We start from the raw sequence: 16660 nt of genomic DNA, 5'->3' as shown, positions 1-16660 counted from the left end.
TACCCACCAAGGAAAAGGGTGCCATAAGTCAATGAAAGGCCTGCCAGTCTTAATCCCCCATGCACAGCTAGTAAGTCATAGGTACTATAGTCAATAGTCCCTCTTCTACACACTTGAACGGTTGTCATATGCCAGCTTTTAAGATAGGGTCTAAGATGACAATGACAATCAAAACTATCCTTCAGGAGCATACAGTCAGGGGAGGTGATGATGAATTCTCAGCATATAAATAAATGTGGTAGAAAGTAAGAGCAGGAAGTGTTCAAGCCAAGTACTTAGGAAGTTGGCCCCAGGAAAGGGATATTGTAAAGATTCTTGAAGCCACACAGGAGTTTACTGAGTGTACCAGAATAGAAAGCCCAATCCATTGCAGTACTCTGGGAAGCAGAAGCAGGAAGATCTCTGTGAGTTCAAGGCCAGCCTGGTCTACAAAGTGAGTCCAAGACAGCCAAGGCTACAAAGAGAAACCCCATCTCAAAAAAGAAAGAAAAAAAGAAAAGATAATCCAATCCAGAAAACAGAAGAGAGTACAAGCAGGCTGGAATGCATAACTGAAAAGACAAAAAGCAAGGCTGTGAATGTTTGTACACAGGCGGAGGGGGAGGGTAAGGGCCAGGATTGTAACAGGGAACTGTCTGTTTAGGTGTTAGTGTTCCTATGCGGAAAGTACCATGAGAATCAAGAAGCAAAGCTGTCACTAAGGCTGTGCACGTTAGTCTTATGTCTTAAATGTTAGTATAGTCTGTGAGCCAGAAGTATTATCAAGGAAACTGGTTGTTTTGACTAGGCAATGTTAACTTCTTTTTGTTGTTGTTTTGTTTTCTCAAGACAGGGTCTCTCTGTTTAGCCTTGGCTGTCCTGGAACTCAATCTGTAGAACAGGCTGGCTTCCAACTCAGAGATCCAACTGCCTCTGCCTGGGATTAAAGGTGTGCACAACCACTGGCTGGCTGGCAATGTTAACTTCCAATGGTATAGTGTTAAAGACAGTATGGGATTCGATTTTAGTTAGTTTATACTATACACACAGGCAAACACACATATGCACACAGGCAAACATAACCATGTGCACCACGCTGTTCAGAGAGATGCTGAACTCCCTCATACTGTGAGTCCATCTATCACAGTAAGAACAGAATAAACCCAATCACCATTTCTCTCAGCCTAGGCTGTCATTTATTCACATCTGCCCATCACCCTCTCATCTCAAAAGAAAAGACATTAAAAGAAAAGTTTGTTGAAAAACGGCTGTGCCTGGGCATGGTGGCATATGCCTATAATTCGCGCACGTGGGAAGCAGAGACAAGTGAACCTCTCTGAGTTCAAAACCAGCCTACTGATCTGTACCAAAAGGTCCAGGACTGTCTCAATCTATCTCAACAACAATTACAAAATTAATTGATTATTTAAAACAAGACAAAGAAAAGGCTTCTGGGAAAGAGAGGGCTGTAACTTCCTAGCATGTGCAAGGCTCTGGAGTCAACTGTCGGTACCCCAGGAAAGAAAGAGCAATGAGAAAAGCAAGGGTGCACAGGAGGGAGGGAGGAAGAGGAGAATGGGGAGAAGAAAAGAGGAAGAAAAATGTAAAGAAAGCCTGCTATATAAATGTTGGCTGTCAGCATTGTTGTTTATCTGTTTCCTTGATGATATCTTTCTGCCAACACTATTAGCTGTGGTTCCTTGTTTGCATATTTCCTTCCTTTGTTTGCATGTAATAGTATATAAATATTCTCACACTAATTTAAATCCTTAGTAGAATAGAAGCAAATTCATAACAAATGAAATGGGATAATACCTGAAAGTTTATTTTCAGTGAATAACTAATACTCGCCTAATCTGTCCAATTCATCAGCACTGTGATGAGCATTTTATACACATTTTTTAAGTCTTAAAAAAGCCTCTGAACAGTCTGACATGGTGGCATACACCTGTAATCTCAGCACTCAGGGAGGCAGAGGCAGGTGGATCTCTGTGAGTTCAAGGCCAGCCTGGTCTACAAAGTGAGTCCAGGACAGCCAAGGCTACACAGACAAACCCTGTCTCAATAAACCAATAATGATGATGATGATGATGATGATGAATAGGAAAAGAATCTGGAGCTCTTAAAGACAAAAATAACTTAATCTAGCAAAAATATGTGACAATAGTGTATCATTTCTTCTCTCACTACTAGATAGCAGAGAAGAGAGAAGCCCCACACCTAACCAGGACAGGCCCACCAAAGCAGCCTTTGAGCATAAAACTAAAATTTCCAGGAGTCTCATTTTCTGATTCCATTCAGATAAAATGATCAGAATGGGCAAATTGAGCCAAGCTGAAAGAACCATGGCTGCCCAGCTGGTACAGAAACAGAGATTAATTTTTAAGAGAGTGATGAAAAATTTTTTAAAAAATGGATTATTGTGATGTCCATGTAATTTTATGCTAAACACCACTGAACTGCAGGTCTAGAAGGTATAGGTTCATAACATAGCAATTATATGATATCGAGAAAGATGTTCAGACACAACCTCAAGGGTCAGTGAGATGGCTGAGCAGATTTTAAGGCACTAGCTGCTAAGCTTCAGAGCCCAAGTTCAGTCCCCAAGAAGTACGTGGTGGGAGAAAAACAGCTCCTACCATTTGTCCTCTGAGCTTCACACATGCCATGTCACACGGACATGCACACATAGGTAAAACATGAAATGTACATATAAACACCAATAAATAAAAACAATAATTTGCAAACTAGGCATGGAGGTCTGTGAGACCAGCACTTGGGAAGAAGATGCAAGAAGACCAGGAGTTTAAGGACAGCATGGGATGCATGGAACCCTGTCCCAACAAAATTAAAACAACAACAATAGTGAAATAGCCTCCAAGATTCAGGATCAAACATCCTTTCGTCGCCCCGTGTGACTGCTCCCTTCAAGAATAAACATGGGAACCAGATGTGTGGTGCTGAGAACAAAATGTTCCAACAGCTATCATGAGAACCGTGGCTATGCTTGAAGGCAGTTTGCTTTTCCTTGGAAGTAGTGATCAATCTTTAATACCATTCAGCAAGAGCTGGATAATTTATTTTATTTTGACTTTTGCCAACCTAGAATAAATGGAAATAATACTTCATTCATTGTCACTAAAATGTGTTAAATTTCACACAGAAGAGAATAATAAAAAGAGAAGTGTTGGGACCTAAACTTCTGTGGAGTCTGCTGGACCCTGAGGGCTCACCCTTTCTGACCTTCAGAATCTAGTAAATGAGAAAAAGAAAGCCAGCTGCACCCAGGTTCCTCCATCTTCATTACCCCACATTCTCTAAGGATACCTCAGGATGCTGGCCTGCTCTTCCTGCACGTCATCACTGCTGACAGACTAAACAAGTGTCACCAACACACTGCATACGTGAAAAATGCATCCAAAAGTCTTTCCTAGGCTGATGTCTCAAGTGTTAAGCAAAATCATCCCATCCTATATTAAAAAATGATGTGATAAAAAATGACAAATTCTTAGGCTGGGACGATGAGCTAGGGGAGAAAGCGCTGGCTGGGCGAGCATGAATGCCCATGCCTGGATCTACAGCACTTGTGTGACAGTCAGGGACAGGGGCACAAATATGTCCCCACAACCCTGTGGGCAGATGTACCGGATCCTAAGGGCTCACAGTCTAGCCTACAGCAGTGAGTTCCAGGTTCAACGAGGCCTAGACTCACACTGAAAAAATGTAAGACAGAGACTCTGTGGAAGGAAACCTTCCCTACAAACACCCGCTGGCCTCCATACATTCCACACAGCTTAACTGCGTGCAAACAAATACTACTCCTAATAATGATAAATCCCTGTTAAAGAAAAACTTCGCTGGGCATGATGGCACATGCCTTTAAACCCAGCGCTTGTGAAGCCAAAGAAGGTGGATGTCTGTGAGTTAGAGGCTAGCCGGCTCTACCTAGCAAGTCCCAGGATAGATGAGACTATAGAGAGAGATCCCATCTCAATAAATAAACAAACAGGAAAGAAGAAAGTCTTTAGATTAAAATTTTTGAGATTACCGGAATCAGTGCTATGGCTGGGTGTGGGAGCTCAGCTGGTAGAGAGCTTGGCTGATAGGCACGAAGCCCTGGGCTCACGCCCAGCACCACATAAATTAGTTTCGGTGGCACAGATCTGAACCTGTAGCACTTGGAACAAAGATGCAAGTGGACCACAAATTCAAGATCGTCCTAGGCTACACATTGAGTTTGAGGCCAACCTGAGATACAGGAGATCCTGTCACACACAGAGAGACAGAGACAGAGACAGAGAGACAGAGAGAGAGAGGGGAGACTAGCTTCTACTCTACAAGGGTACACTGCTATACATCATTACATTTTCTAAATGTATTTGCCAAATGTTCTACTTTAGCTAAGCTGAGCATAAGTTGTTCGTCCGACATGGTTTAAATGAGCACTCACATTTTAAAGGAAGCTTCACACCTCATATTCTTGGCTCTGTGCAGAGGTTCAGAAAGCCCTGAGGACCAACAGAACAACCCAGGCTTCCCTCAGCCTCCGGAAGTCATGCTGGGCAGGAATGAAGAGGACAGAAAGGTAAACAAGTTTCTTAGCCTTAGCGATTTGATAATTTTACACTTAAAAAGTCTGAGAAATCCGAAGACTGTCAGAAGAAGGCAGCGTGCAATCCCATGAGCTTTCTTTCCACATAAACGGGCCTCCTCCAGCCTTGTGGAGGCAGTGTCGAGGAACGGTGCTGTGTGAGGTGTGGGTGTGCATGCCCGTGTGAGCACAAGCCAATGGAGACCAGAGGCAGAAGCCAGGAGTCTTCCTAGACCTCTCTCCACGTTATTTTAGACATAGGATCTTTCTGAACTGGTTTGGCTATGCTAAGTGGCCAGCAAGCTCTAAGGAGCCTCCTGTGTCTGCCACCCCAGTGCTGGGGTCACAGGTCACATGGCTGCCACCTAATCCCTCCTTCCCCCCCCCCCCCCCCCCCCCCCAAATGATGGCTAGGGTCCTCATGCTTGTAAACAACCTTAACTGGGCCATCTCCTAGCCCATCACTGGCCTTATTTACTAGCTGCAGATAAGCTCTATACTCTGCGATTCGCCGCTGGGCTTTTGCCATCAGTCACCAACAGAGCAGGTAGGAAAGCAGAGCGCCAGGTCACACATATCTGCGTGGAAGAAGGACAGGAAGGACACACCTTCCTGAGTGACAGGGGTTAACAGGTGCACCGTGATAATGGCCAGCACAGATGTCAGTGTTTGCAGATCACTGGTAATAAACACCAGGGGCCATTTTCTAAGAAAGCAAACCTACCTGGCATTCCCAGGACAGAACTCCCTCTAAGGCACAATGCTCTAGCTAATTTGACCTTACTAAAATCTCTGGGGCAGTTGTCAACTGTAAAACAAATATAGTTAAGACAGCCAAGCTTTTAGGGGTGGTTGGGGGCACAGAATAAAGGACTGAAAAGAGTGGCCACACCAGGAAATGCCTTTTGAATGGCAGTTATTTTTGCTATGACCACTATGCTACTTCTGCTGTGACCACTCCTATCACCATTCCAGGACATATCAGCTCAAACTTCCTTTGGGAGGCTCTTGAGGTTTGTTAAGCTCTGGGCGAATAATTTATCAGCTTTTACAATCCTGGGAAGTTAGTTTTCATTGACATTCCTCAAACAGTAAATTCCCAGGTGGATGGGATTACCTTGACCCTCACTGTGGAGTATGAACGCAGACCTACACATGCCAGTGTCTCGAGGAAGCAGGGTTAAGGACAAGAACCACAGGGTTAAGGATAGCAAAGGCAGAGAGCACAGCATTTGCTACTGTCCCCAAATAAAATCTGACAGGGTCACACACTGCGGCTCAAGAGCCTCCCAGGCTTTGTACAGCAAAGAACTGGGAGTAACTAGATAGGAATGGAATTCACTGATTAAGAGTTGACAGAGATCCGCCTCTAACAGCTACTCTCAGCCTCGAGGGCCTACCCTCTGAGGCCTTTCCTTCCAGCACCATTCGATTTCCCCAGTGTTCCAGGTATGGGCTAATGCCAGGTGGAAGACTTCGCCTAAGAGTTGCCTCCAACTTTGTCTTAGAGTCACTCTAGAAGAAAAACTGGCATTGCATGCCTCTCGGTCGTCAGCTGGGTCATAAGCTGATGGGCACGGATGTCTCCAGAACCTTGAATGGAAGCCCCACATATATGGATAAAAGTTAACCAGTTCAGAGCTCAATCTGAGATGTGACGGCATAGAATCACCCAAGTGCTGATGTCTGCTTAGCCTGAGACAAAAAAAAAAAAAAGAATCGGTAATGTAGGGCGTGTTAGACCAGGCTATCAGGACGGTGAGAAGTACGAGGCTGGTGTAAGGTGGAAGTCAAGGTGGCTCAGAGTTCAGCCCTCTGAGAGTTCTGCACAGCCTTCATAACCCTGGTATTTGGAAAAACGTATTTCCATGTGTATATGTTTTGGCAAAGCCCCTAAATCTGGTTCGTAGGTAGTTTCCCACTAATTATATTATTTGTCATTTTGTTTATCGCTATTTTCAACCAGAAGTATGTTGACACTGTGCGTCACTGCTAAGTGGAAAAGCTCAGATTCTGCCAGGACATATAAACTGTGTGAGCGTTAGAGATTTTATCCATACTCACTCAGTACAAAGAAGTGATCATTGAGTGAAACTGGCTTTAATATTTTCCTTTAAGACCATTAGGTATCGATGATAAATGCTCCCCTTTAAGATTTAAATTAATAGTATTTAGGTGGACATGGTGGCACAGACCATTATTCCTGGCACTCAGGAGGCAGAGGCAGGAGGATCTGAATTCAAGGCCAACCTGGCCTACATAGTGAATACCAGAGTAGCCAGGGCTGTACAGAGAAACCCCCCTCAAGCCCACCAAAAGCATTTAATAATACATAATTACGTAACACCATAGCTATACGCAGTGGGAGCATATATAGTGTATCCTTAAAGCACAGCAAAGCCTGAACAATCTTTGTCTCTTCGTAAGAAGCTCAAATTGACTGGCGCATTTAAGGTTAAAGGACGTATCTGGGGAATGGGGGCAATAACATAGCTGTGCCACTGTCATAGGGGTTTAAAGTACACGGTTATAATCTGAAATGGTTTGCAGCCTTCACTTTATAGCTTCAGCTTCATAAACAGACAGGGAATAGCGAGAACCTTAAAGCACACACACACTAACACATACTTCTATCTCCCTTTTCCCTCCATTTTTAATAATAATAATAATAATAATAATAATAATAATAATAATAATATGATAGAATAGACACTGGTTCAACACCTGTCCCATTGGGACAAAAAGAGAAGAGAATGGACACATTAGCATATATTAAAACATTAGCATATTTTAAACACATTAGTTCATCCACTTGAGCCAACGCATATTTACACATTCAAGGCAGAGAAGCCGCAGTTCCTGAAAAGTACACACTTTGAAACACTATCAAATGGTCCCATCTTGCAGAGTGGTCTCATACCAGATGGCTCCGGGGTAAATGAACAGAGGCAAAACTGCTCCCTAGCTCTTCAACTCTGGGAAACTGAGGGAGCTATTCTCTTGGCACTTAATTTTATTGGCTTCATTTCTTTATTATTATTAACACGACTTTAATGTTTTGCCCATCACACTCAAGTTTTACAGTCGTATTTATTTTTAGGGTGACCTCATATTGTAGGGAGCTACTTGTAAATAAACACAACAACAAACAAGGGAGAAACTGGGTCCCCTCTGAGCCCACCTGGATGCTCCACCCGCATCTAATTGCTCTGCGTATTTCACAGGACAGTCTAGAAAACTGCAAGGATTTTCAAAGTAAAACTGCACCGTCAACTGATCCACTGTAACCTTAAGGAGTAGGCCCCAGGGAAAACTGTCCAACAAGTGGAATCAAAGAAAATGGGGCACGCTAGAACACAACACGCTGCTTAGCTCAAAAACTAAAATAAAATCATCAGGCATAAAATCAGAGTTCTGCCTTCAATGACACAGAGAAAGGCATTGTTACTAGAAAAAGGAATTAAAAAAGAAAAATGCTTACAAACGACTACAACCCTTTAAATGACGACCCCGCTCGGGTATGCTCTCGTTTGGATTGACAGAAAAATATCTTAGTCATAAAATTGTCAACTCCTGCCCTGCAGGATCAAGGGACTTGAAAGTATTCTTTCCTAACGTGTCCATAGCGCAAGCCTTCTCCTGTCTGTCACCTGCATCTCCCTGCCAGCACAGAAAGAAAATCTGACACAAAACAGAAAGTTCAAAGCGTTACTAACCTGGGGCCCCTGGCAAAAAGAGACGCTCCATTTCACTCTAAAGAACGAATCCTTCCTATTAGATTAATGTCCAAAGCAGTTGTAACTGGAGTTGGGGGGCAACTGGCCACCCCAAGAATCCACAGAAACGGCGAAAGCTGCCTCTTCCCAAGCTCAGCTTTGGCAGGCTCCCTAAAAGCAATTCAAGTCGGCCAAGCCCATAGAGCACTTTAGCCTATAAGCTTCAGAAATGAAGTTGAAGCCACGCCCCATATGCTAACTAGACATTCCGCTGTTAGAAAGACAAGTTGCACAGAGAATGAGCTCAGGCTCCAAAGACTTCAGTTTTGCACTGGTTGCCCAAGAAAACCAGAGCACACACTTCAACAAAGACATCTCTCATTCCCTCGTCTCCCCTAGACGCGTGCTAAAGGGGCTGATTCACGTTAGACAACGGCAATACAGTCTCCCCTCTACTGCGCTATGAAATGACTTTTACAAGTGTTGCCTAGTTGGGTGCTGCTCATGAAACCTACAGCACTGTAATTTCACGCTGTGTCAGAGAGACGTTCGGCATTATTGTTTCTGAGAGTCAAACTCACACTATGACTAGCTTTCAGTTTTTACATAATATAGAATAAGCTCAAAGCCTCATTACTCACACAAGCTCAAAACTTAATATAGTTCCCAAGGAAAAATCTGTCGAAGAACCTTCTAATGTCAGCTCTCACTTGTCTGTAAATCTGTAAGTCGGCTTTCTCATATCGGTTCGTCACTTAAGATACTTCTGTAGCATAAAAAGATTTTTTTTTCCCCCAAGGGGCCAGGGTGATGGCTCCAGCAAGGAAAGGCACTTGCTGCCAAGCCTGAGTTCAGTCCCCAGGACCCACGTCCCAAAAGTCATCCTCTGACCTTCACATGCACGCACGCGCGCGCGCACACACACACACACACACACACACACACACACTCAAACTCATGTGCACTTACAAAAAATAATATATATATATAGTACAGCAAATCCAGAGCTTTTTAAAAATCAACCTGATCATTGATATCTAATGGTTTTAAAGGAAAATATTAAAGTCATTTGTGCTGAGTGATAAAATCTTAAAAGCTCACACAGTTTATAGGTCCTGGCAAAAATCAGCTTGTTCTATTGTACTACTGAGCTTTTTCACCTAACCATCAATGTCACACAGTGACAACATACTTCTAACACAGAGTTTCTCTGTCTTAACAGCCTTGGCTGCCCTGAAGCTCACTCTGCAGACCAGACTAACCTTGAACTTACAGAGATTCTCCTGCCTCTGCCTCCTGAGTGCTGGGATTAAAAGCGTGTACCACGGCACTCAGCTTAAAAAGATATTTTCAAATGGATCATTATTGTCTGTCAATATCATATACCATGATTTCAAATAAGCAATGTAAACTTAGTTTTCATTCTATAAAAATGTAATCAAGAATTTTCTTCAAGTGACTAAACTCAAAAACACAGTCAATATAGTGCCAGCATGCTGTTCGCTCAGCTTTTTAACATAATACAATTGTCCCCTACTTTTCAACCCCAGGAATAATGTTTTCAAAACCTTGCTATCTTTTATATAAAGCTCTGATTTATTTAAATAAGCTGTATTTTAGCATAATGATCTAGATTTTCTTCGACTGTAACACAGAATCGAGCAGGGCAAGGAAAAACGGAGTCACTCATTGCCAAGCAGGACTTACATGCCTGCTAAAACTAACTCCACACCTGTGAGACAGAAGGGATTTGCTCACATTAGCTCACCAATTTCAGGCAGGAAACTCAGAGACAGCACACCTAACTACCCTAACCCAGGCGGGGTTCAACAGTTTCTCCCAGAGATAAAAATCTGGGAAGACAAAACAGGAGAATCCCAGCTCTGAGAGGGAAAACCAGCCTAGAGCAGGTAACCAGTGGCTTAAAAAGTGCCAGTACCCCACCTGCTGGCAGAAACAGGAGAAGCCTGGAGTGGCCTAACAGACCTCAGGGGAAGGAAGTCTTGGTGTTGGAAGAAGCAGTCGGTTGTGACAACACTCATGTCACAAGTGATGTGCAGGTAGGAATCATTAAACTATTTCCACTGGCAAAAGCAGAATATTTGTGAAAAAATACTGATTCCAAAAAGTAATTAAACTTAAAGCCATCTCTCTAATGTGGCTCTAGTTTGCCAACATAAATCATAAAAAAAAAAAACAGAAAAAAAAAAAAAAAACATAAAGACATTTGATGATTTGTATTCCCAAGGAAATCTCTAACGTGTAGTACGGATTTTCTTCTTCCTCTACAAGAAGTCGTGCTGTCACGCCAGCATCAGCTTTAGGACGGAAATGTATAAACAGACTTGAGCTCAGCTATGAGCTAGTGATGGCGCTGTGCCTCCTTTGTTCTGTAAAGTTTCTTCCTGGATCTGGCGGTGCCTGCCTGTGATTCCAGCACCCAGGAGAGTTAGGCAGAGGATCTTGAGTTTGAGGTCAGCCTTGGTTACACAGCAAGACCCTCCCGTCTATAATATTTGGGATTTTTTTTTCTTTTCTGTCAAAATTTATTTCCTTTTAGGGGAGAGAGCATGCTTGTCCGGTGTGTACAAAGCTCTGGGTTTGAGCTGGAGAACCAGTGGGTGTGGAGGCACATCTATAATCCCAGCACTTGGGAGGATCGGGCAGGAGGGACCAGAAACTCAAGGTCATCCTCAGCTACAAAGTATGTCAGCCTGGGATACTTGAGACTTTGTCTCAAAGAGAAGAAAAAAAAAAAAATCAGGCTGGGAAGTTGTTCCCTAAAGTGCTCACTGTGTAAGCACAGAACCTGGGTTCAAATCCCAAGAACCCACATAAAGCTGGACGTGGCAGCACACATCTGTAATCATGGCACACTTTCACGAAGACATGGGAGGTGGAAAACAGAGAATCCCAGATAGTTCTGGAGCCAAGCAGCCTGGCACACAGCACAGGGGTGGGGGTAGGGGAAGAGTCTTTTTCTCGAGGTAGGTGATACTAGAAGATAAGAACCCACACTTGAGGTTGTCCTCTGACTTATAAGAGGTGTGTCCAGGAGCATGCTTTCCTGTACTTTTATGTCCTATAAGTTAATGTTTTGAAATTCAAAGCCTGCAATCAACCTTCGTGAGGGTGGAGAATATTTAAACCCCAGCAAAAGGAAACGACATGGGGACACAGCTTTTAAGTAAGTCCAAGCATTCAGCTAAAACGAACCAAGCAGATATCACTGAAGCTCCCTCTGTGAAGCAAGGTGACTTCATCGTAAACTCACATAAGCCTCATCTTGTGTGTAGCTAACACGAGAAAACAGAGCTGTCCAGGAATGAGTGTCTGGAGTCCACACAGCCACAGAACTGGGCCTATAAAGAAAGTCACTATTCCTAACCATGTGCTTCTGCCCCTCCACATCTATGGGTCAACCAAGCTCAGATGAGAAAGAATTGTGGGGAAACCACATCTGTATTGAACACGTCTGTACTTTTTCTTGTCATTATCCCCTAAGCAATTACAGTTTAACAGCGTAATTGCAGTCATACATACTGTAAAACAGTCAGGCTATAACGCAGCAACTCTATAAATAGAATATATATTACATAGTGTATCGTAAAGAACCTTGCTTGAAGTCAGTTAAAGCCTGTGGAAGGCATGACATGTAGGTTTCAGGCAAATCATATGTCATTTTATATAAAGGATATATATAATCTAAATGCCTGGGTCTCCAAGGAAGGTTGTGCAATGATTTTCATTGGCCACAGAGGGACACTGTACTGAACTGGCATGTCCTCTGTCTTCCAAACTCTGGTTGGTGTACTGGAGAAGGGGAACAGGCAAGGACAGCCTGGACAGTCCTCAGTAGACTCTCCAGAGAGGCATCACAGGATGGATATGGAAGTGACAGGGGAGAGGAGGTGTGCCCAGGCAGATGACATGGGGTGGCACTGGGCATCCTCTGAGGAATCATGTTCTGCTTGGAATACTAGCAGAACATGCCATGGTGGAAGGCAGGAGCCCTTTGATTTCACCCGATGAAGGCTTGAGTGTGACTGGGAAGCATGGTGAAGAGGTGAGGAGGAAGGATGAGATGAAGAAGTAGAAGACAGAAGATATCCACAAAAAAGAAGGAAAGGTACATGTTAGTGTTTTTAAACGTTCACGTTCAGGGCCCAGATAAAGCCCAGTTGATGAAGTGCTCACCTACCATGCACAAAAACCTGGGTTCAGGCCCTAGCTCAGCATAAATCAGGAGCACTGGAGCAAGCCTGCAATCCTAGCACTTTGGAGATAGAAACAGGAGGATCAGAAGTTCGAGGTCATCTTCAGCTACTTGGTGGATTCAAGGCCAGCCTGGGCTAGAGACCCTGGCTCAAAAAACAAAAACAAAAACAAACAAACAAACAAACAAAGCAACAGGCAAGATGGTTCCTTAAATAAATATAGTTGGCAAAAAGTGTGAAGACCTGAATTTGAACCCTGGAACTCTAGTCTCCACACACACATGGCAGCACACATATATACATACTCTCATGAGTAATGAATGAATGTATATATGTATGTATGTATAGATAGATAGATAGATAGATAGATAGATAGATAGATAGATAGATAGATAGATAAATGTGAATTACTTGCCACCGAAGCATGAAGAACTGAGTTAAGATCCCCGGAACTCTAGGTGCAGAAGTACAGATGTGTAATCCCAATGCTGTCATGGGGAAGATGAGAGGTGGAGTCAGAAAAAATACGTACAAAGTCTGGGCCACCTAGCTAGCCTGGTAGATGCATAGGTGAGAAACAAGAAACTCCACCATCTCAAACGAGGTGGAAGGTGCAGACCAACAGCCAAGGATGTCTTCTGACCTTCACACAGGCATATGTCTGCACTCGAATGCATGAGTGTTTACACACACACACACACACACACACACACACACACACACACCACTATACCACATACAATCATACCCAAGAGAAAGATAAAATAATAAGTAAATTAATGGACAAATAAAATACAACAAAAATAAGTAAAATGCCCAAGTTTATATTGGCAAGATTTATCAAGAAGGCTGAAGAGTATATATTATGTGTATATATGCTGTATATATTATGGCTTAGTGGTTAAGAGCACTGACTGTTCTTCCAGAGGACACGGATTCAATTACCAACCCACATGGTGGCTCGCAACCATCTGTAATTCCAGTTCCAGAGGATCGAATGGCCTCTTCTGGCCTCTGGGCACTAACATGGTGCACAGAAATACATGCAGGCAAAACACCCATACACATGAAGATAGGTAGGTAGGCAGGTAGATAGATGATAGATAGATAGATAGATAGATAGATAGATAGATAGATAGATAGATGCCATACAGGGCGTTGGAGACTGGGAAGATGGCTTAGGAATTAAGAGTATTTCCTGCTCTTCCACAGGATTTGAGCTTTGTTCTCAACATCTACATCAGGTGGCTCATGGTCTCCACGCCTCCCCCCATTCACAAACATCGTACATTGACACACACACACACACACACACACACACACACACACACACACACCCCTAAAATTTTTTTAAACATAAAAACAAAAAGCTGCAGAAGTAAACCTGAAAGAACTGTGCTCGATGGCTCTCTCAGAAGCACAGGTTTGACCTAAGAGATGGTTCAGCCAGTAAAGGTGGTCACCATCAAGCTGATTGACTGAGGAGAGAACTGACTCCACATAGCTGTACTCTGACTTCTGAATGGGTGCCATGACTAGATAGATAGATAGATAGATAGATAGATAGATAGATAGATAGATAGATAGATTGATAGATAGACAGATAGATAGATGGCTAGATAGATGTAATTTCTTAATTTAAAAAGAACAGCCTTTCCTGTGACTTGTCATTAAAAGAAGACAAAGATGACCTCATAGCATGTCACAGTTGTCACTAATATCTCAGAGTATCATTCCCATGCATCATAAATTCAGACTCATAGTGGTCATTAGACCTACTACCTGGACACCACTGTGCACTTGAAATAAAAGGATCCCACAAGACTGCAATATTCATTTCTTGTCATATCCATGGCTCTCGGTTATTGATTTTCTTTGTAATTTTACACGTTTAATTCTTTGCAGTAGAAATTATTCTCTGGAAAGGGATTAATTAGCTCTGTTTTGCAGAGGGTGAGTGGCTCAGCTGGTAGCACCTGTGTAGCATGTAAGGGGTTTGATTCAGTGTCCAGCAAGACATAAGCCAGGGCATGCCTGCAATTCCAGTACTCTAGAGGTAAAGGCAGGAGGGTCAAAAGTTTAAAGTCAGCCATGTGTGGTGGAGCTCAACTGTAATCCCAGCACTTGAGAGGCAGAGGCAGGAAGATCTCTTGAGCTCCAGGACAGCCAGAACTACAAAGAGAAATCTTGTCTCAGAAAAAAAAAAGTTTAAGGTCATCCTTGGCTAAACAACAAGTACAAAGAGGCTAGCTTTGTTACATGTGATGCTGCCTTAAAAAAAAAAAAAGTTTAAAAAGAGGAAGATTTTTCGGAACGGCATTCAGACAAGGAAAGCCAGGGTGACAAGATGATTCATTGTGCAAAGGTGCTTGCCTCAAAGCCTGGCGACCTGAGCTTGATCCTGAGGACCTATAAAAAGGTAGAAAGACAGAACTAACTCCACAAAGTTGCCCTCAGATCTCCACATCTATGCTATGGTATGGTTTCCCCGCACAATAATAAAACAGAAAGAAAGAAGAGAAAACTCAAGTATGAGCAGAAGCCTGAATTCGGTTGCAGAATTCAAAACCAGCATTTCTAACTTGCATCCCTTCCAGGCCGACTCCACAGCAATACGCCTGGATCCCTTCTCTGATATAAACAGCATTCTTCCACATGTACCTGCTCCACAGCGACTCACACTGGAAGGCAGGCAACCCCGGCTACTTTGGACCTCAGGGGAAGCCGCCCTGTAAGGCAACACCATCCCCTGACCCTACCTGGGCCAGACCCTGTTGGCTGGAGGTAACTGCCACCCAGGTAGTGGCTCCTCAGCCTTGAGTACCTGAGAGTCAGAGCCCATAAGAATTCCTGGAGAGTGCGGAGTCTAACGAGCACCCGACCCTTCTCCCAGGGTCCTCCTCATAGTCAAGGCTCTTCTGGTAGTCGACATGTGAATTTTGAGATTTACAATATACACCTGTTTAATTTTCCATCATTCATAACCCAGACAGAAGCCTCTGCTAAAGCAATTAGTTTGGAATTGGATGGACTAGCTGACTCGGGGCTTTGTTCTCTGCTCTCTGAGACTGCCAACTGGCATGCGTTACTTGATCTGTGACGCGTGTTGCCAGGATGGCCGGAAAGGACAATGGTACCCATTGTTGCCATGTCTACACCCTGGTCAGCAGCAGCTGCCATGGTGCCTCCTATTTGTGGACTTTATTTTGATGCTCTTATTTTTATAGGCTTATTTCCTTGACGATTGCAAATTACTTTGATATCCAGCCTAGCCATGTAAAATGTAACCGCATTTTGAGAACTGATAGCACAAAATTGAAAGGACAGATGGTTAAAACTCTCTAAGGTGTATATTTAGAGTTTTTTTTAAGATTTATTTAATTTCTATCCATGTGTACGTGTACATGTATAAATGTGCTTAGAGGCCAGAAAAGCCTACCAGATCTGCTGAGTTACAAGTGGTTGGGAGCTTTTATGTGGGTGCTGGGAACCAAACTCAGGTTATCTGGAAAACAACAAGCTCTTTATCTTTTCTATATTATTGCAATTTTTCAGAAAAACAGTATAATTTCAACCTAATTTTATCTCAAGTTTGACTGGGTAGCCTGTTGTTTTTTTGTTTTTTTTGTTTTTTGTTTTTTTTTTTACATAAGGCTGCTCACTGTATATTACACATACCCTCTTTATATTAATGATAATTTAGCTTTAACCCATAAAGAAATCTGAGTGAAGGTGAAGGGGCTTTGGGATGTAGCCCACTTGGGTAGGAGCCTCACAAAGCCTGCACAAAGCCTTGATCACCACACCTCATAACTTGCTGCTACACACCAAGCACTTTAGAGGAAAAGGGAGGAGAATCAGGAATTCAAGGTCATGCTCAGCTACATCCCTGAACTCTAGGTCTAGAAGAGCTGTTACCCTCGTGCTGCTGGCCTAAAAATCTGTGCACAATCCACGTGGCTATGAGGAAGGAAGAGAATGTAACACCCAGGCCCTGACTCTCTGGAAGAAGGAACTCAATGGGCAACAAGCCAGGATAATTTCCTTTCTCAGCTAGTCACCCAGAATATTTCCTTCCTTCTCTACACGAATTAAGTAAGGGATCCTGTCACACACACACACACACACACACACACACACACACACACACACACACA

General features: G+C 43.2%; 1 protein-coding gene across 5 annotated transcripts in view; it reads right to left on the bottom strand.

Moving 5' to 3' along the window:
* Pld1 (phospholipase D1) overlaps positions 1-16660 on the bottom strand; it is a 194759-nt gene that overhangs the window by 142588 nt on the left and 35511 nt on the right. For 2 of the 5 annotated variants that reach the window (XM_055625941.1, XM_055625942.1), the window contains exon 1: positions 8287-8444. The exons of the other annotated variants lie outside the window; for them this stretch is intronic. The gene's annotated coding sequence lies outside the window, so the exon portion shown is untranslated. Of the gene's footprint in view, positions 1-8286; positions 8445-16660 lie in introns of those variants that run through there. 5 annotated transcript variants of the gene reach the window in all.

This window comes from Psammomys obesus, unplaced genomic scaffold (genome assembly GCF_907164565.1).
Source record: "Psammomys obesus unplaced genomic scaffold, mPsaObe1.curated_primary_1811, whole genome shotgun sequence".
NCBI classification, from domain to species: domain Eukaryota; kingdom Metazoa; phylum Chordata; class Mammalia; order Rodentia; family Muridae; genus Psammomys; species Psammomys obesus.
Note: the sequence above shows the minus strand (reverse complement) of the source record. Positions and strands in the feature narration are given on the sequence as shown.